We start from the raw sequence: 21,758 nt of genomic DNA, 5'->3' as shown, positions 1-21,758 counted from the left end.
TATCTTCTATAAGAAAAGGTTAAACTACTTTCTTTCTGTTGTTCTAGGTGTAGTCACCCACCTAGGGAAGATGTGTTTATTCGTAGATGCAAATTCCATGTAACAAATTGGTGACCATAATGGGGAACTACTGTCCTTCTTGGTGGCTTACCCTCATCATATTACACCCTAGTATACTTTTCTTAGCTTTATTAATCTTATTTTAGTCTTCTTGAAGTGTTTTTAGTCAAAAATTGTGCTTGAATGTCCCTTGAATTGACTCTCTGACACCATCGCAATCTTAGTCTTGACACAGTACGTTGTAAAGCAGCCCCTGCCTTAGAAACAGTGCATTGCAGCACACTGTCTCCCTCTCTGGCCTGTGTTGATTCCTCTTAGGCTAAAAAACCCACCTTTGGTTTGATTTTTCCAAAGTTTCTTTTCTTGTTATTTGCTGAAAGATCAATGATGCTTGTGGTTCTGAAATCAAGTTGTATTTCTCTTCCTATCCTTACTTTGGCCTTTATTTTTTATTATTTCTTAAATGATTTCTTTATCATTATCAATTCATTGTCAAAGTTAACTTATAGTCGATTAATCTTTTCTGAAAAGAAAGTGTCGTAAAAGTCTTCATTTCTTTCGAAAAGGAACTGTTGTAAAGTCTTCATTCTTGCAAAAAGATTGATTGATTGTATGTGCATTAGTTTCCTTTTGTTCATCTCAACATTAAGGGAATTGAAAAGAAAAACTTTCATTATGCAATTAGAGGTCTTTGTGTGCTTATAGGAATAGTTTAGGGAAATTGCATTAGATGTGCTCTTTGCTTTTTGATTAAACATTCTGGTTGCTCTATCCCTTGTAGTTAAGGTTTTCATTGTTCAAAATCAAATGAAAAGGATGTTTCTCATCATAGTTGCATTCTAGGAATTTCAAATACATCACACGGTGAACTTGAAAGACAAACTCTTAATCAAGATCAACTTAAAAGTTATCTCAATTAACCTAATGGAGCATTGTCACCTAACAAATAACATTTATAGGTTCTAGGCTAGGGATGTGTTCTGGCATCGTAAAACAAAGCAACTGTCATTAATTGTTTGTGATACATTCCGACTGTGATACCTCATTCCACATACGTAAGTATATCATAGCTCGTCCATGTTCCTTCGGGTATATAGGGCGGTGTTATAGCAGGAAAAGTATAAAGGAATGCTCTCACTGTGTGGTTTCACATTAGACAACGCTAACATGGATTGGGTCTCCACGCAATTTCGGGTATATATGGGAGGACTACATTAGGTTGCTATCCATCCTCAGGTAACTAAGTCGGCCGCCTTGTACATTGTGATACACCGAACACAACATTCGGGGAGATTGCCTGCATGTATGTTAAGTCCTTGGTTTACTGAGGTGGTATTTTGTAGTTCACAATTGCTTGGTAATAATTTTTCCTATATTACCCTCTTTTTGTTTATTTCTTTTTGTAATAAAATCAATCAGCAATCATGGAGGAACATCAAACCTTACCTCATTGTTCACGGAGGACAGTGAGTAAATCGCCTTTACCCCATCAAGCTACACCTAGCTGGCAAAAGTGTTCTCGTTTGACTGAATCCAGTACATCACAAACTTCTAGTTCTTCATCTGAATTACCAGAATCACCTATATCGGTAAGTATTGTGACTCCAGTTACTCCTACAATTACTATTACATCTATTACTAAAGTGGAATCTCCACAATTACCTAAGGACACTAGAAGTGAACCTAGTGAAACGATAACCCAAGTTATCCAACAAGAAGTTGATTCTCAACCCAAAGTTGTTCAACAAGAAATTACTTCTGAACCTGAATCTGCTCAACTAGAAGTTGATCCTGAACCTATCACCATTAAATCAGAAGTTACCTCTGAACCAGAAGTTGTTCAAGAAACCCAACCTAAACTTGTGGTTCTTTTACCAAAACACTTGGATCTTGAAGTTGAACAATAAGAAGTTGTTACCATACCGAAAGACAATCGACCGGTTCATCCTCAGACATCTGTAACTATCAAGACTTCCCCTTTACCTCATGAACAAATACCGGAAATCTATTACGGACCTGACAGTGAAATCCTTTAACCTGGTTTGATTTCGATAGAAGAGGAACCTGAGGAAGAAACACCTAGAAATCCAGTTCGCTTTGGACCTGGACTTTATCTTTATCCTCATACTCCTCATTTTACTGCTCCTTTTGATCTCAATTACTTTCATACACCCATTATTCATTAGGAAATTTATTAGGACAATTGACTATGGTAGAATCAACATCCCAGAATGTACCATCTATTACAATTGCGATAGAATCATCTGTCGCTACCTCTTCAATGTTTACCATGACACTTGAGTTCCGTCGATCCCACCGGGTTACCAATATTTATATGGAACCCACTCAGGTGTTGCTTCTAGTCCATGGTCTTCGCCCATGTCCTCAACAAGAATTTATCTCCTTCTTCATTAACAGATACTGAACAGCTTGATCCATTAAGTCAATATCAAGTTGGCTCATCTTGTTACCATCCAATGTATCTTCTTTACACTGGATTACTCCCATACAAAGAACAATATGCACAATCTCCTTATCCTCCATTTTCTGGGGGGCAACCATATGGCAATATGTCGTTGTCTTTAGGCTAGTCTGGAATGACTATTTGTCAGTGGTAGCCAACAATGCTCGTTCAACCAAGGCTTGTGTATCCATCACAACCTATGCAATCTATCTCATCCATACCTACTATGCCTATTGTTACAACTTTACCGCAGTCGCAAGCTCAGCTAGTTGTATCTCAACCTTTGCAAGTTGGTCCTTCAACCTCAGACCCCCAAGTTTCAGGTTTACAGATTCAGTCTTCTCAGGCAGTGTTACAACAACCGTTTGTGCCTAGAATTCAACAACCTCGGGCCAGTTTACCTTTTATAGGAATGACCCAGACTTACACTAGTTTAGTGTACTCACAACCTGGTCAAGCTTACATTGGTGGGCAACAACCGTTAAATCAACAAAAATGGCAACCGCAATATCAACATCAACAATACCAAACTTATCCTAGACTTGGTCAACAAGCCTATGCTGGGTTTGGTCAACAACAAGTTTAGCCAGGTCCTGTTCAACAAGCCTATGTTGTGTTTGGACAACATAAAATATATCCTAGTGGTCAATGACCACCTTATACTTGATTTTCTCAACAAACTTACCACTATGAAGGTTACTAGCAACAAATGCCTTATGCTGGTATGGAAAGATCTATTTCCTAGGCAATTCCATCTTACCCTGGTTATGCTCAACTTGACCTCAATAGACAGTTACCTTTTGTTGCAACACTTGAATTACCACATCTAAATCAGCGTACCAATGATCCAATTCTTTATGCACCTTGGCAGTCGGTGATTCCTCATAAATTGCCTTCTGATATTCTAAAATTCAATGGAAACCTTGGAGAAGACCCATCCAACCATGTCATGACTTTTCATTTATGGTGTTCATCAAAATCCCTGAATGATGATTCAGTTAGACTATGACTTTTCCAGCGAACACTTATCAGTCTGGCTGCAAAGTGGTACATCGAGTTACCACGAGCTTCATTCGATAACTTTACATCCTTAACTAACACGTTTTTAACCCACTTCTAGTTACCATACGATATGAAACTAGAACATAACTATTAACCAATGTTAAACAGACTATTGCTACTCATATCTCTAATCATATTCATGAGTGGCATCATCGTCATCGAATGGTCAAAACTTATGTTCATGATCAGCTTTTAACTGAGTGGTTTATAAAATCCTTGTTGCCATCTATCACCGAGGATGTGGCTAAAGGAGGAGTTGTCACTGAAGAGAAAGTAATTGCTCGTGCCCAATACTTAGACTTGATTTACACCCAGTCTAGCACGCTCTATGACAAAATTCCAAATGCACCCAGACCAACTTTTACTGTTCCTCCACCCCCATCGAGTAAGGACTCTCATGCCAGTGACAGTGTGATTGGTTCTTCAAGCACAAAAATAGCAGGTAGACCATCTGGTCAAACACTTGCTATTTCCAATCAAACTTCTATTGCATCTGATAACACTCCTGCTTCTGAAATAAATTTTGTGTCAATTGACAAAGGCAAGAATGAAAAGAAACCTGGAAGCAAGAAGAAGGGGAAAGCTAAAAAGAAACAAAACCCTCCCCCTCAAGAGAAATCATCTAATTCCTCTTCTCCAGCTAGGAAACCTCGTTATCCATGTTTGATCTGTAACGAGGATCATTTTACACGAGATTGTCCCTACCACTCTGAAGTCTCAAAACTTCTTAATACTTCTAGTACATCTGTGGTATTGACATATCCTTTTTCGAATCCAGAGACTCATTTGGTTGCTACAGATCATGCTACCACTTCACAAGTGCTTATGCTATCTGCCTCTAAGCCTAAAATTGATGTTTTGGTGTCAACATGAAGTAAATATTATGGTAATCCATCATCATTGTCGAATGACCAGGCTTCAAATCAACCAGATCCTACGACTTCGACTTCTTCTAATCCTATTCCACCACCTATTGCACCAGAGTTAACAATAAAACTGCCTAAAGGAGTTGTACATAAGTCTACATTTAACCCTCGAGCTCAAGTAGTGCAAAACTATAACATAGTAGAAGATCTGGCTCAGTCACCTTCTGCTATGTCGATGCCTGAGGTGCTTCAAAATTGTTCCTCCCAAAAGCAGGCTTTATTGTTAGCAATTTGTGGAATTGATCCAACGAATTCTAATCTTGTGGTTTTCAGCCAGGCAGGATATACGCTGCAATTACCAGCTCAATTAGCTTTCTTGATCCAAGTAAAGGCTTTGAATAAACTCATTCACCATACCATCGTTGATGAGGGTGCTTCTACTTGTATCATGTCGATGATTTGTTGGAAAACACTTGGCTCCTCGCCTTTGTCACGGTCACCTACAACTTTAAAAGCTTTTGATGGTCGCACATATACGCCTTGTGGAATTTTGGGTAACTTGCATATTGAACTAGGGGGAAAAACTATAACTATTGAAGTTGAGGTCGTTGACAGACCCCTTGACTACAACATCTTGCTAGGAAGACTTTGGGTTTATGCTATGGCTTCTATGGTTTCGACATACTTTCGTATGATCGCTTTCCCTCATAAAAGTATAATCACAATAATTGATCAGCTTGGACTCTTTGCCTCTAATTCATAAGCTATTGGAAGCATTCCATTAGTTCACAAACCCCCAATATCTCTTTAGAACATTGGAGTAGGTCTCTTTAAAGATCCTTCCTTGATGGGTACTTTTTCGCTACTGTCACCATCCCAAATGGCGGAAGTGGCAAAAGTTGAGACTTGCAATATGATATCTTCCACTTCATCTAATTTATAAAAGATTCCCAATTATTATGAAGATGATATGCATAATAAAATCATGCCGCTAAGCCCCATTGAGCTTGCATAGATGTTACACAAAAATATCGTCACCATGATTATTTGCAGTCAGTATGGGTCTATCATCACTTGTACTGTCCTCCTAAGCAAGTCTCAGACCTCAGCTCTTCAAGTCAAGCTTTGAAAATGGGAGAAAGACATTAAAAATCAATGAAACTCTGGTTCCGCACTTTCTCTCACTGTCACCTATGGTCCCGCACCTTTTGTGTACAAAAGCTGCGGACCTGCCCGCTCTGTCCCTAACGGTGTAGGTGCGGACCCCTGTGAAAGTCAAAAGGCGCAAGTTTTATCTTAAAAAACTCACTTTGGGTTAATTCTAGAAGTTTCTAGAAGGAATTTTGACGTGGATTGTTCGCTCTGAGGTGGTTCATGCATCCCAAAAGAAAAGGAGCTAATCCCTTGATGAGAGGAGCTATCCCTTTGAAGGAGGGCTTTATCCCTTTGAAGGAGGACCTAGTAACCTCCCTCCATTGCACTATAAATATAGGCATTGGGCTGGTTGCTGGGGAGGTTAGAAGCTGAACATTTTTGAGGGTAAATGTTGGTGAAATCAAGACTTCTTAGTTAAGCCTAAGAGGAGAGATCACATACCTTTTTGGTTTCATTGGGGAGTGAGTGAAACTTGTCAAAGTAGAGGAGACTTCTTGCTGGACCCTGGGAGGAGCTTGTACAGCGTCAAGGCAAAGGTTGTAAAGTTCTTCTTCTTTTGAATTAATACAATCAAACTCATTTTTCTCAACAAGCATCTTATGTTATTTGTTTCATTGACTCCTTCACTTTCATGTTAAATATGTTTTATGCAATTGGCTTTTCAGGTGCTATTTAATTTGTTTGCCTTGTTTATGTTTGCAGATTCGCGAAAAGGAGCTCATTTGGATCAAAGGAGCGAGGGCATCCACAAGTTTGCGTTGGACCTAAGGTAGGCCCTAAAAACACTTGTTTGCCATTGTTTATAAAAGAATTTTTAGAGAAAGATAGTGTCTGGTTGGTTTGCTTGTCATTAGGTCTTCTTTAGTTTCTAGGAAGGTCTATCTTGTCTGCAAGATCGACTTATTCCGTGTGACAATAGCAATCAATATTTTTGGCTTGTGGGCAAACCCAAATCCATTATCACCAATTGTATGGGTTGATCATTCATTAGAATATGGTACTTCTTCCAATCCTTTTTCACGGACATTTTCTATTGATGAAGGAATCATCCAATCAATGATGACAGAAGAAGAACCATGGGAAGATTATCATCATCGATCCCATCTTCCATATTACAGAGAAGATGTTTCAAATGAACCAAATAACCTTTCAATTGTTGATTTACTTTTGAATTATGTATTTATAGACACATTCAATTCCGAACGAAACTTGTCAAATATCGAAGAAACCATTTCTGTCGACATTTCAACCAAACTTGGAATTATAGAGAACATCCATGTTGGCAAATCTTGTTCTCCACCTGAACTTGAAACTTACCGTGCTCTTTTTCGTGAATTCCATGACATATTTTCCTTTTCATATGAGGAAATGCCAGAAATTGATTCTAGTATTGTTGAACATGAAATTAAAATGTATCTTGATGTAAAACTGGTACGACAGCGCCACCGTCTTGTTCATCCAAAGAAGGCTGCTGCCATAAAAGTAGAAATTGAAAAACTTTTTCATGCTGGTTTCATTTACCCTGTTCCTCTTACCGATTGGGTTTCCAATCTTGTTCTTGTCATGAAGAAACAAGGAACAATATGAGTGTGTGTTGATTATAGGGATGTTAGTAACGCTTTTCCAAAAGACAACTATCCCACTCCCTTTATTGACCAGATAATTGATGACTGTGCTGGATGTGAAATATTATCATTTATGGATGGCTTTTCCGGCTATAATTAGATAAATATCCGCCCAGAAGACCAATATAAAACTACTTTTATTTGTCCCTGGGACACATTTGCATATAGGAAACTCCCTTTTGGTTTGAAGAGCGCTGGGGAAACCTTTTAGAGGGAAATTAATTATGCCTTCCATGACATCAAACACATTATTCAACCCTATCTAGATGATTTACCTACTCATTCACAGAAACAGGTTGATCACCTGCAACATATGAGAGCTATATTTTTACGATGTCGACACTAAAAAATTTGACTCAATCCACAAAATTGTGTGTTTTGTGTTGGTTCTGGTCATTTTCTTGGTTTCATATTGTCTAAAGAAGGAATTCAACTCAACCCTTTGAAGGTTAAGGCAATTCCTGATCTGCCTCCACCTTCCAATTTACTGCAGTTACAGAGACTCCAAGGGAAGGCTAGCTTTCTAAGGAGGTTCACTCCCAACTATGCTGAAATGGCTAAAGGATTTACTCATCTTTTGAAAAAGGGGATACCCTTCCATTGGGATTAGGTTGTGCAAGCTTCCTTTGATGCTCTCAAATATACCCTGATTCGAGCATCATTAATGTATGCCCCTAATTATCCAAACTACTATCTCCTGTATCTCACCTCTGCAGATACAACCATTGCTATGGTTTTAGTCCAAAAAGATGGGACTGAACATCCGATATATTATTTGAGTCGCAATCTCAATGATATGGAAGTTAAGTACTCTTATGTCAAAAAGTTATCTTTGGTTAATGTTCAAGCTGTACAGAGATTTCACCAATATAACCTGCTCCGAAAGACCACTGTCATTTCGGATTGCAACCCTATGATATACATTCTATCACATCAATTGATGGGGGGAAAATACTCAAAATGGATCATCATTTTGCAGGAGTTTGACTTGGAACTCATTAAATCCAAATCAAAGAAATCTCTAGTCTTCGCCAAGCTTCTTTGTGACCTTCCCTCAACCAATATCAATTCAACAACAAAACCTTCAATCCTAGATGAGTCTCTGTTCCTCATTTCGTCATCTGACCCGTGGCATGGAGATATATTGATCTATCTCCTGGCCAAAACTTTCCAACCAAATACCTCTCACTCGCAACAACAATGTATTCTTTACCAAGCCAAACATTATCTGATCATTGGTGACACTCTTTGCCGTCATGGTATTGATACGATTTTACGGAGGTGCCTCACTCATGAGGAAACCGAGAAAGTTTTGAATGATTGCCATTCTGGTGCTTGTGGTGGACATTTATTTGGATATTCTACCACACAAAAGATTCTCTGTGCTGGTTACTTCTAGCCAACTATATTCAATGATTGCATTATTGTTGTCATAAGTTTTCATGCATGCCAGATTTTTGACCGCAAAACACGATTACCACCTACACCATTGCATCCTATCATCGCAATTGGACCATTTGCAAAATGGGGCATCTATTTTATGACATGTAACCCTATCTTGGATGGGGGGCATGGGTATATAATTGTCTCCATGGACTATTTTATGAAATGGGTCGAGGCCATGCCTACATTAAACAATAGCGGTGAGACGACTGCTCTTTTTTACTTCAACCATCTAGTTGCACGGTTTGGTGTGCCACAAGCTATAGTTATAGATCGTGGGTCGCATTTTTGCAACCATATGATGACTGAATTGACTGCCAAGTTAGGACTTTCACATGATAGTTCTACTCCTTATTATCCGCAAGCTAATGGACAAGTTGAGGCCATCAACAAAATCCTTAAGCGAATGCTCCAACAAATGATAGGAGTTCATAAACAAAATTGGCATTTAATCCTATACTCGGCTTTGTGGGTGTATCAAACCTTGGTGAGAAATGCAACTGGATTCACACCTTTTCAATTGGTGTATGGTCTGGAGGCAATCTTGCCTGTACAATGTGAAATTTCGTCATTAAAACTCGCGATTGACCTATTACCTGACACTTCTGAAGAAGAAGCACGTTTCTTAGAGCTCATCCATCTAGATGAAACTCGTCGTGAAGCCACATTGGCTAGCGAAGCACATGAGAAATAGATTAAGGCGCAATATGACCGAAATGTCAAGCCTCGCATTTTCTCAGAAGGAGACCTGGTCTTGCTTTATGATCAGGAAGCTAATAAACTAGGAGAAGGGAAATTTGAACCATTATGGATGGGCCCCTATATTTTCAAGCGTGTTTTGGAAAAAGGTTCTTATGAGTTAGTTGATTATGATGGGATTCCATTGTGGCAGCGCCATAACGGGTTGTATTTGAAACGTTACTATGCCTGATTTTGCATAGTAATAAGCACTATATATATGATTTGTTTGAATGTGTGTGTGTCAGTGTGAATTTTAGAGTTTTTATGTGGTTAAGTAATCCGCTTTGCATTTGTTGCAGATGTCGAAATCTTTAGAACCATTTGTTGGTTATGTCAATGGTGCTAGTCATAGTACGCAAAACCTATCTTCTGTAGCATGGGCCATATTCGCTCCAAGTGGCAAGTTAGTGATTTTTCAAGGGATTTGTATCGGTTGTTCTACGAACAATATCAATGAGTATAGCACATTAATCAAACTCCTCTCTGATGCCATTTCTATTGGCATATGCCGAATCATCATTAGGTTGGACTCACAACTTGTCGTACTACAACTAACAAATGTTTATACCATTCAAAATCCAACAATTTATGGTATGTTCCTTAGAGTTCATCTCTTGGAAAGACATATTGATTAAATGCAATATCAACACATTTCCAGGAACTTTAACACATTAACTGATTCATTAGCAAACTATGTGTTAAATAGACATTTGCGACACATGTAAAGGTAATTTTTTCAATTCACGTCAATAGTAGAATAGGATTGCACATAACCACATATATGAAAACACTGAAAGTAAAAATAGATATATGTTTTAAAATTTTTTACAAAATTTGGGTCCAAGACATGTTGGTCATCTGACCTCGAAACTCAAAATGCGTAAAGAAAAACATCCTAAGTAGACCTAATGAAGCTCATGATAATAGGTCACAGCCTGAGATATCATGTGCAATAGCCTCATCCAATGGCTAGGAACACCAATAGTGTGGCATTACAGCCTCATCGGTAACTCCTCAATCCGGATATCTGGAATACCGAGAGTTAAACCCTCTATATGATCCTGCAACTCTGCCAGTGTCTCAATCAAATCCAAATCCTGGAGAACTGATCTATCGACATTTCTCCGTGTTGGTTCACCCGCCTCCTATTAATGACCCATAGGTTGAACAATACCAACATCTGCATGCATGAGTACATTTTTAGTTTAGCCTTGGAAACATTAAAAACACAAAAACATGTAAAAACTTAAAAAAAAAAACCCTTGGTGAAAAACAATTTACCTATAGCACCCCATTGGGCACCAACTGGTAACCTCAAATATGGATCTCCACGAAATTCCATCCCTGCATACAGATGCTCCTCGATGACAAGGTGTTGTCGACTGAGCCAACTGAAGAATGCAGTAGGAAATGAGATTGATGATTGGCCAGCATGTCAAGCCATCAACTCAACCCATCTATGCATCCGTGGATCTCTAGGACCAGTCAAACTCAATGCCACAGACTAAGGTTGCATCAATGGACTTCTCTCTAAGGTAAAGGAAATCAAGATCGAACCATAGCTAAAATTATTCGTCTTACCTCTCTTTACCTTGGTCAGTTTCTCTTTCATTGAAGAGAGAACTGCCTCACACCAGTTGAATGTAGTTGGCTCAAGGCACTCAAGTGCAAATTGCATATATGATCTATTCCCTAGATGAAGTGTCGCACTACCTGCCAACTTTACGATAGTTAAAAGGTTTGTTTGCAAAGGAAAATCATGAACATCCTTGATGTTAATCTTCGCATACTTTCTAGGCTGTGTACCTAGCCTACAGAACTGTCGAATGTAGTCCCTCACTGATTCACCCCCACGGGAAGTACCTAAAAGAGATATGGGGGCACCCCATCTCAACAACCCTGTAAGGAAGTAAACATCATCGTTCAATATGGGAATCATTTTGCCTCCTATGTGAAAATCCTGATTTGTTGGATCCCATGAATGAACTAGGAACTGCAATAGTTCTAGTTGTTGCCTCATTTTGGACAACCTGAAGTATTTGAGTAACCCACAGTCTCTGAGGGCCTCAACTGTACCCAGATCATTAAGGGAAACCATATCCTGTTCTTCATGCTCTCTTTCTCACCAAGTAATAGTCATTCTGATCTGATCAAAGCCTACAATCAAACCATAAGCTTAGTTAGGATCCATTTCATGCAAAAACTTGAAGGATTTTTGGGTAAAACAAGAAAAACAAATTCATCAAATGCGCCCAGCGCAGCCTAGGCTTAGAGACAGTGCATTGTAGAGTAGGTACCCTTTTGTTTGGGTGCATTGCAATGCAATTTTCGATGTGATAGGCTGTGTTAATCCCAGGGCGAAGTATATTTACCCTAGGGACCCAAAAAACCTAAAAAACATGCCTAAAACTAAAAATAATGCACTTAAAGGGAAGAGAAAAGGTAGAACTCCTACCTGGTCTTGACAGTGCCACAAATGATCCATAGAATCTCTCATAATCAGTTGCTAAAGTTTGAGGTAAAAAACTGGTTCAGAGCACAAAACTGAATGGTAAATATCAAATGGTGAAAATGTCTTGGTAAATTCTTGTTTTATGGTTATTTCATGTCATTTAATGAATAAACTATAGTTTTTAACCAATTTTTACCAATAAAACAGGTACGTTTAATCTGTTTGGTGTTGTTTTGAACAGATTTACAGCTGATACAGTGAATTTGACGTGCACGATCGTGAATTGTACTTTTGACCACAAAGCATACTTTTATCTCTTTTTTGAGATCTATTAAACACCGAAAAAGGAACCCCCCTGGAGTCCTCTTTAAGCTCTTTTCAAACTCAAGAAATATGAAAATATTTCCGAGCTCTTGTCCTTTTTAGCTCATTAACGGATTGGAAATGGCATCTACTCAATATAATTTTAACCCTTTTCCGGACTGAGATAGATTATCTACGAAAAAGGAATACTTTGATCGAGCATGGTCAATAGGTTCTCTCTTGTATTATTTTATGCTTTTTTAGACTTGAGAGACAAATTTACGAATAAGAACTTGTGGAGTTTTCTTTTTGTCCCTTTTCAAACTCTCTAAACATGAAAAGGACTGAGTTCTCATTGTCATTAAACTCGTTAAAACATAAAATAGCAGCAAACTTGTCCATCATGACAAGATCGGGTTTCACCTTCGCTGGGCTCGTTAAAACATCATGTAGCGATGGATTCACCCCAAGGGTAGAATTATGCTACAAGCATATGTTATCCTCTTCAATCTTGTTAAAAAATAAAGAGGTACTGGTCAGTAACGACCGGGGAAAATGGGAAAAGGGATAAATCACTTTACGGTAGCAAGTCACTCTTGAACATGACACTTTCACTTCATCTCCGTGACTATTTGGGTTGGGTTATGTGCTTGATGGTTATCATACCTATGGTCTATCACACCATCCATCACTTTGGTTTTGGGTCAATGCTACCAATTCATTAAGTGTCGCCGACATGTTCAAGAGAAGTCACTCAGTAAAACTCATCCTTTGCAATACTCATAAACCTTCAATTTCATGACCGCCATTCTTGAACCTTGTGTTGTCAGTCACATCTCGTCTCAAAAATCATTACACTCATTTTGTGTCATTGATGTGGGATACATCAAGGCCCTCCTGTGACAAGTTGCTTCTTGTCGACATCAGCACATTATCCAAGAAGTTGACTTAGAAACACCCTTTCAGTACCTTGGGTCTTGCATACATCAATGTTAAGTTTCTCGCTTCTAGCAAGAGGTTGACATCACTGGCCTTCGACTGAAAGACTTTGTATGGTGTTCAAAATCAAAGCATCTATTCACACCATGCAGAATGCACTGTAATACCTTAAGAATCATTATAATTATCAATGATCTCACTCCTATCTGTTAACAACTTATATATTGGCTGGTAATCAGATGGTGTCTTCTCGTGTTTAACTTCAGATCACATATTGACATGGCTAGACTCGTACTTGAGAAAACGATTGGACGAGATAGAAGATCGTAGATCTAGTTTCATCCATCCAGGATGTGATTTCAGGAAAGTACTAAATCATATGTACGATGGATTTACATTTATGGTCATCCCATCATGGGTCTATATCTGTAGATGATTAGCTATGTACATGTAATGAAAAGTTTATATGCTAAGTATGGGTATGCCTTCCCTCATCAATTCATGAAAAAATCCAAAATATCATGACGTTATGTACTGTAATCGATGAAGGTCATCGTCCGCTTTAGTTCCTCTCCATCACATCATAAAGCATATCACTCGACATTATCATTTTCTACTTCATGCTTTAGGGGGAAACTGTTATAGGTCTATTTGGGCACATCACTCCCAACATTCAGATCAATACTTTTAGGCTCATCAAACCTTTGTTCAGCTGTTACATGCGCTAGAGAAGTCAACTCATTGAATGCCTCCTTCTATGAAAGTTTCATGGCTTGAAGCCCTCTTGAAGTGCCTCCATGGGACACCAGTGCAGCCCAAGCCTTGAGACAGTGCGTTGTAGAGCAGGCATCCCACTATGGTGTGCATTGCAGTGCACTTAGGCCCTCTTTAGCACGTGCTGGGTGAGATTGAGCGAAATTTGAATAAGGTTCTAGGAATATTCCTTCATTCTAGATGACTCTAGAAGGTTCCCATCTCTTATCCCCCCCTATGAGCTTGATATTGGATAGGCTAAGGATCTATTAACCTCCTATCCTCTCATCCCTTGCACCATGGAAACTAACTCCAATATTGGAAAGCCATTCAATACCCTCATTTATCACAAAAGCACCTCCATTTCCTATAAATTGAGCACTCATCATAGTGATCAAGGGGCTAAAATCTGAAGTTTGTAAGGAAATTCTATTGGTTTGACGATTGAGTTTATGTTAAGCAATGTTATGCTGCTGGAGTGTTGAGCTTTTGATGTGATGAGGGTTGGACTTAAGCTGGAGGAGTCACACAGGATCGAACAGAATTGGGTGATACTCTTCCTTCTACATTAATAAAGAGATTATTCATTTTCTCATATGATTGTTCATATATGTGATGATTATGTGTTTCAATGTCTTTGATTTCATTATTTTATAGTAAGATAGATCATAGATCATGTATGCTTCAATCGTTTCTTGTTTATGTTTCTCTTGATGCAGGTACCTTTTGAGCAGATTTAGTTCAAGTGGGAGCGATGAGAGCGATTCAAAAGAGATTTAGGAAGCAAAAGGCAACAAGTAAGTTCCTCCATCTCATCTATCTTCTATAAGAAAAGGTTAAACTACTTTCTTTCTGTTGTTCTAGGTGTAGTCACCCACCTAGGAAAGATGTGTTTATTCGTAGATGCAAATTCCATGTAACAATATCCCTTATCAAGCATTTCCTTATGTTGCAACTTCAGTTCTACTAATTCTAGATTAGTAATCTTGTACAGTTCCTTTGATGCTAGTGTTTCTCTTGGCATCAAATCAATAGAAAATTCCACTGCAAACAATACACACCCTTTCTTCATGATTGTGCTTTGCCTGCATAGTTGTAAATATTCTCACTGATGTAGTATTCTTCTTACACTATAATATTCTCCTTTCTCCATCATCATCTAGGAACTCAATAGCCATATCATAAAAATCTACCCTATTCCTATGAATGTACAACCAATCCATACCCAACAACATATTGTATGATCCCAAAAAAAGCACATTTATATGTGCTAATGTAGACATACTTTTCAGCTCAAATACATAAGATATTACCCAATGATTAAATCTTTTCTTAGTACCTGTATCTAACTGCACCAACCAAGACTCTACATGCACATATTTATTCAAACAACACTTATCCAAAAGGTCAGGCCTGACATAACTATATTTAGATCTAGGGTCAATCAAAATAGAAACAACTTGATTATAAATCTTAGCTTCATTCTTGATAATAGATGATCGATGATTTGCATATTATCTAATGCAGCATAAATATAAGGTATAATTTTTCCAGCATACTAAACCATTTGTCCCTCCTAAGCACTATAAATCTAAGGCCTACCACCCCGATGCTGTGGAAAATCTCTCCTGTGATGATCCTTGCCACAACTCCAACACTACAAAGGCTTCTTGCCATCACCTTTGCTTTTCTCCTAAGGCTAAAATCCATGCCCTCTATCTACTTCATTGAACTTATTTTGTGGCACCACATTCTCCTTTTCATCTATATCATGAGGTTTTCCTCACTTCTTAGCCCACTTTCCTTTATTCTTCTCATTAGATTTCCAATCCTGCTTAGACTTAGTCTTGCACTTCGATTGCTCATAACAGTGCTTCAACTTTCTAATGGCTTTCTCAGCCAATCTTGTCTCATCAAAGTAAATCCTATCTTTGAATGTTACCAACAACCCACTGATTAATATTTGAATATTTTGTTTCTCCTCCTTAATATAAGGCACATATCTCAAAAAATCCAATAATCTGCTAGTATAGTCCTCATCAGCCATAGATCCCATCTTCAACTCATAGAACTCCTTTTCCATGTCATCATAGTATCTTTTAGATAGATACTTCTTCATGAAAGTCTCTTGAACTCACTCCAAGTCATATTCTCTTCTTGAGTGCCTATGAAATTCTTCACATCTTACCACCAAATGTCTACTTTCCCTTTAAGACACAAAGTAGCTATCCTAGCTTCTATATTTTCTAAATAATAATAAAATCTAAATAACTTGTTCATCCCAAGGAACCAAGATTCTACATCTTGTGAATTCTTCATTTCTCCATCAAATGTAGGAGGCTTTTCTTTCTTGAACTCATCTCAAAAGTACTGATTATCACTCCTCCTATACTGATGGTGGCACTGATGACAATGGTGTCCCTCTAAACCAGAACTAGAATAGAACCCACAATCATTACCCCTCTTGTCAGGTGTATCCAATAACCTACCATCTCTGACTATGTAATCCCTGTCAAACCTGTATCCTGATTGATACCTATTTCCATAAGACCCATTGGTCCTTTCCTCCTGTCCATGATTGATCCTCAACAGTCCCTATCTCTGCAAATCTGATAAACTCCAAAGAATCACTACATTGACCTCTGCTTTCTTTTCATATGCTCTGGAAATTTTTTCTTGTGACTGAATGATCCTTTCATTATCTGCCTTACAACTTTTGATTTCTTCTTTAAAACTTCTCAATGTATCTGCTATGTCAGGGGAGTACTCATCGCCATGTCCTTCATCTGATACATAGGGAGAATCACGTGAATTGTAGTCCACCATTCTGCTAGTCATCTTGATCTTCTCCTTCTTGCAAACATACCTCAATTAAGTTCATGGGAGTCTATATGTCTACAAAATCAATTCAGATTAGCACAATATATGTATATGTAATGAAATAAACATATCAATCGTCTCAACATCAATATCATGATGAAACAAGCCAAAAAATTACCATCACAATGCATGCATAAAAAACACATTGATAACTAACATGCATGCACAAAAATCACACCTAACCCATCCAGTCCAAGTGTTTAAACCTGGAAGCTTTGATACCACCCTATGGTATCAGGTATCACCCAAAGAGAACATAACCCACTCTAATACCACTCTTGTAAACACTCCTCCAAAATTTACCCAAATTCACAAGCCTCGTAGGGTAAACATGAGGTGAAGAGTTACTATGACATGACCCGGCCTCAAGATTCAGTTATGAAAGTGGGGCTGATAAATGACAATTCATAGACATTTCTCAAGGCTTACATGAAACTCAATGGCCAAAGAACCACCCCAAGTGATCAAACCATGGGTTGGGGCTGCTTTTATCTGACTTAACAACCCAACCACACACACAATATTGTAAGGGTGTAGTTATAGGGCTCCAACCACATGCATGACATTGCTTCCATGTGGTTATAGCCCAAAATTTCCAGCTTAGAGGTGTAGTCTTGAGATCTGAGCCACAATTTTAGGTCAGCCTCCAAACCACTTCCTAGAACTTTCTGAGACTTTACAGAATCATTATTGACATGAGGACAAATCTAATCATTCAAACTAGAATCAAGTATTTGACCTAGACTACCTAAAACACACTAGACATTTCTTCAAACACATGGAAAACATGTGAGCTACAGGTCATGAATGCATATATGATCATAGGAGTCTGAAATTTATCTAAGAGTCACCAAGAAGGTCTAATGCCCTCTCATAATAGCTGCAATAACACTTGGAAACCCATGCATGCATTAACAATCAAATAATTATTAAATCCTAAACATGTCATAGCTAGAGCACCTTACAAATATATGCTTATAACCAACATATAACCAGATTATTAATCATGACATAAAAACCATCAAATCACTAGAATAAAAAGTACAAGTGCTCATAGAATACAATAGGAAAATAACTCTTATTAACTAATGAAAAATCCAACCAAGTCAGGGATTTCCACGTACAACCCAACCATAGATTGGGTTGAACCAAATCTTTCTTTCAACCAATCACCCTCGTGTCATATTCCAAGCTTGAATGTAGGATATCATGGAATAAACCAAACAAAACCAAACCAGGGCTTCCATAGGCTAAAACACCTCAACCCTCAACCACAGTGATTCCAACAACATATTTGGGCATCACTAAGACCAAACAGACTAGTCCCTACCTAAGTTGTCTAGAGATCTAGGAACTAGTAACTCAACCAACAACCTTCTCTGGCTCCAGAGCATTTGTCCAACCCGGATCTAGTGACTAGTAGCTCAACTCACCAAGAGCTCCAGAGCGTTTGTCCCAACTTAGGCTCCAGTACTAGTGACTCAACCCAAGTTGTTTAGGGCTTCCAGATAATTTGTACCATACGGAATTATAAGCACCGATAAGAAATAACCAAGTGGGAAACCAATGTAAAGGAAATGGAAAGGCAAGGTTAAAAACTAGGGTCAATCCAGGAAAATCTCCATGCCAATGACAACACATAACCAATGAATCACATCCATATATCATGCATCCAAAAATCGATAAGGAACTCGCACATGCAACCTGTTACCTACAAATCAATCCAACTGTATATGCCAATCCGCTTGTTCCTTTACGCTTTCCTACTTTCCCTTTCCTTCTTTCTCCAAATATGTCAAAGTGCTCCAAGAATGCTCTAAGAATGAAAGAGCATGAGAGAATGAGTGAATATAAGAGAGCTCTAAAATTGAACTGACGAAAAGCTCAAATGACAAAAGATTCAAACTAATCCTCAAAGTTCTTTTTATCATTGTGGCCTCTATTTTTTTCATTTCCCTCTATTTTCTCTTTAATTTCTCTTTCATACAAACCAGTGTCCCTTCACCTTCCTTTTCTCCTATTTTCCTTTATTTCATAAATTAAATTCCAATTATTCCCAGTGTGCCTTTATCAACGCCTTTACCAATTTCCATAGCAAATTATTAAGCACCAGTGATACCCATCAATATATTTTACCCAACATTCAACTTGGAATATGTGTCCCATGACCTTGGTATTTTTTATTTACACAAGAAATCAACCAGGGGATATTACATAGTTCATGTTTCTAGTGACAAAGGGAAGGATGTTGAGGATGATGAAGTCCTGAAGATGTATCTTGTTTTTTAGTAGTTATAGGATGTGTTTCCTATATATATTTCAAAGTTATGGCCTCACATGGAATTCAATTTATCTATTGTGTTGGAACTAGGAGAAACACTGACATCAAAGGCACCTTACAGTATGAACACTCTGGAGTTGGTGGAATTAAAGTTGCATCTTAAGGAAATGCTTGAAAAGGGACACATAAGGCCAAGTTTATCACCTTGGGGTGCACCAATATTGATTGTAAAGAAGGATGGTACTCTTATATTGTGCATTGATTACAAGGAGTTGAACAAATTTACCATCAAGAATAGGTATCCATTGCCGCATATTGATGATTTGTTTGATCAGTTGAAGGGAGAAACTATGTTTTCAAAGATTGATTTGAGATCAGGATATCATCAGGCATGCATCGAAGAAGAATACATCTATAAGATTGCATTTCGTACAAGGTATGGACACTATGAGTTTGTGGTGGTTCCTTTTGGTCTTGCTAATGCTCCAAACACCTTTATCTGTTTAATGAACAATGTGTTGTATCCTTACCTGGACAAGTTTGTGATAGTGTTTATTGATGATATATTGATATGCTCTAAGAATGAGTAGGAGCATGGAGAGCACCTGGAAATAGTGTTGAGATTGTTGAGAGAGCATAAGTTGTATGCCAAGATAAGCAAGTGCAGCTTATTTTAGTCTCAGATTCACTACTTGGGACATGTTGTTTCCAAGGAAGGGATAGTAGTAGACTCGGAAAATATTAAGGCTATCATGGAGTGGCCAACTCTTAGGAATGTGAATGAGGTGAGATAATTCATGAGACTAAAATGTTATTTCAGGAGGTTCATCAAGAACTTCTCAAGGATTTACTATCCTATTACATCTTTGTAGAGGAAAGGAAAGAAGTTTGAATGGACTAAGGAGTGTGCAGTTAGTTTTGAGCAGTTGAAGAATTTGCTTACAAATGCCCTAGTTTTGAAGATTACCGATCAAGATAAGGATTTTGTAGTTTGTACAGATGCTTGCAAGAAAGGAATTAGTGGAGTCTTGATGCAGGAAGCACATGTGGTATGTTATGAGTCAAGAAAGTTGAATGAGCATGAGCAGAATTATGTGACTCATCATCTTCAGTTGTCAGATATCATTCATGCTGTTACAGGTAATTTTGTCACATCTACTCAAATGGCATGGAAATTATATCAACCAACAACCTTGACACCTTAGTATCATCCCTTTGCAAATCCTTAAGCATTATCTCTCCAAAAGGTCCAAGAATAATGGGTTTGTCAACTTAAAAACTCATTTTTGGGCCCATCGCACCATGAATTCTATGCAACATGCACTGTTGCTTATTTCATAACTGAGCAACTGTGTTTCCCAACATAGGTTTCCTTTGTTTTAGGTGTGATGGTTATGATATTTCAGGAAAAATAAAAAGTAATTACAAAATTTCTCTTTTCAGAAGATTCTAAGGTGTTTTTAACCATTTTCTATTGATTGAGATCTCAAATTCTTATCCTAGAGGTCATATCTCTTATCCCTAAAGCTTATCTTCCCTCATATGTGGATCTATGTCCTAGATTGGTAAAACCCAAACTAACCTACTTACCCTACAAATTCACTACCTCGCATAGAGTCTAGGTTGGATTTTAGAGACTCTTAGCTATGTCCTGATGTTTCTACTTTTTACCTAAGGATCGATTACCATCCTTGAGTTGTGATTGAAGGCTTTCTTTGTGGCTAAGGAAGGACAAGTTTTGGTGGGAGACATCTACATTGTCAAGAAATGCAAAAGGGTTGCAATATTCTCCTACACTTCATTAGTACAAAAGCTTTATTTTCCTATACTCGTGTCTATTTGATGCTTATGTATTTCAATGCCCTCTTGATTCATTATATAAAGATATTAGTCTATGCTATGCATATCTTGTATTTCTCTTGCTTGTCGTAATTGTTTTGTAGGTCCCAATTATAGCAAGTGGACCTAGAGCTAAAGTTTACAAGCCAAAAGGAGAGGAGAACTTGTGCTAGAATCCAAGTAGGCTTTCTCCTCCATTTCCTAATTTCTCTAAGAAAAACAAAAGTGTTTTGTTTCTTTTATTTCTAGATCAGACCACTAGATCTAGGAAATTCAGTTCTGTTTGCAAAAGATAATTTTCCATATAACACATGAATTGAAGATGTGGATACATTATCTCCTCCTTAGCAAACATTTTATCTTGATGAGTGATCACAGTGGACTAAGGTTCTTGTTTTACCAACCTAATTTGAATGCCATAAAATCTAGATGGTTGGCTACTCTCAAGGAGTTTGATTTCAAGATTAGGTACATTAAGGGAAAGGGAAATCGGGTTGTAGATTCTCTCAGTAAGAGAGCATAGGTGAATAACATTTCAATTGTGAATTCATATGGGACATATTTATAGAAGAAAATATTGCATGCAGGGAAACATAATGAGAGATACTAACAACTAAAGAAAATATTGCATCAACAGGGTGAAGGTGATAGGGATGAGGAGCATCACCTCACCAAAGATGGCTTGGTCAAATTCAAGAACAAGATTTATGTGCCAGATAATAGTGAGTGGAAGAAGCTTATCTTGAGGGAGTTTCATTTCAAGCCATATTCAAGCCACCTAGGATATCAGAAGACTTTGACAAGCATTAAGAAGTTATACTATTGGCCAAACTTAAAGAAAGAGGTGGCTAAGTTTGTTGCTATATGTTTAGATTGTCAGCAGGTAAAAGCTAAG

This window comes from Pinus tabuliformis, chromosome 8 (assembly GCF_031772625.1).
Source record: "Pinus tabuliformis cultivar Carrire ecotype Pingquan chromosome 8, CPIR1, whole genome shotgun sequence".
NCBI classification, from domain to species: domain Eukaryota; kingdom Viridiplantae; phylum Streptophyta; class Pinopsida; order Pinales; family Pinaceae; genus Pinus; species Pinus tabuliformis.
The sequence above is the reverse complement of the archived record's forward strand: the minus strand, read 5'-3'. Positions refer to the sequence as shown.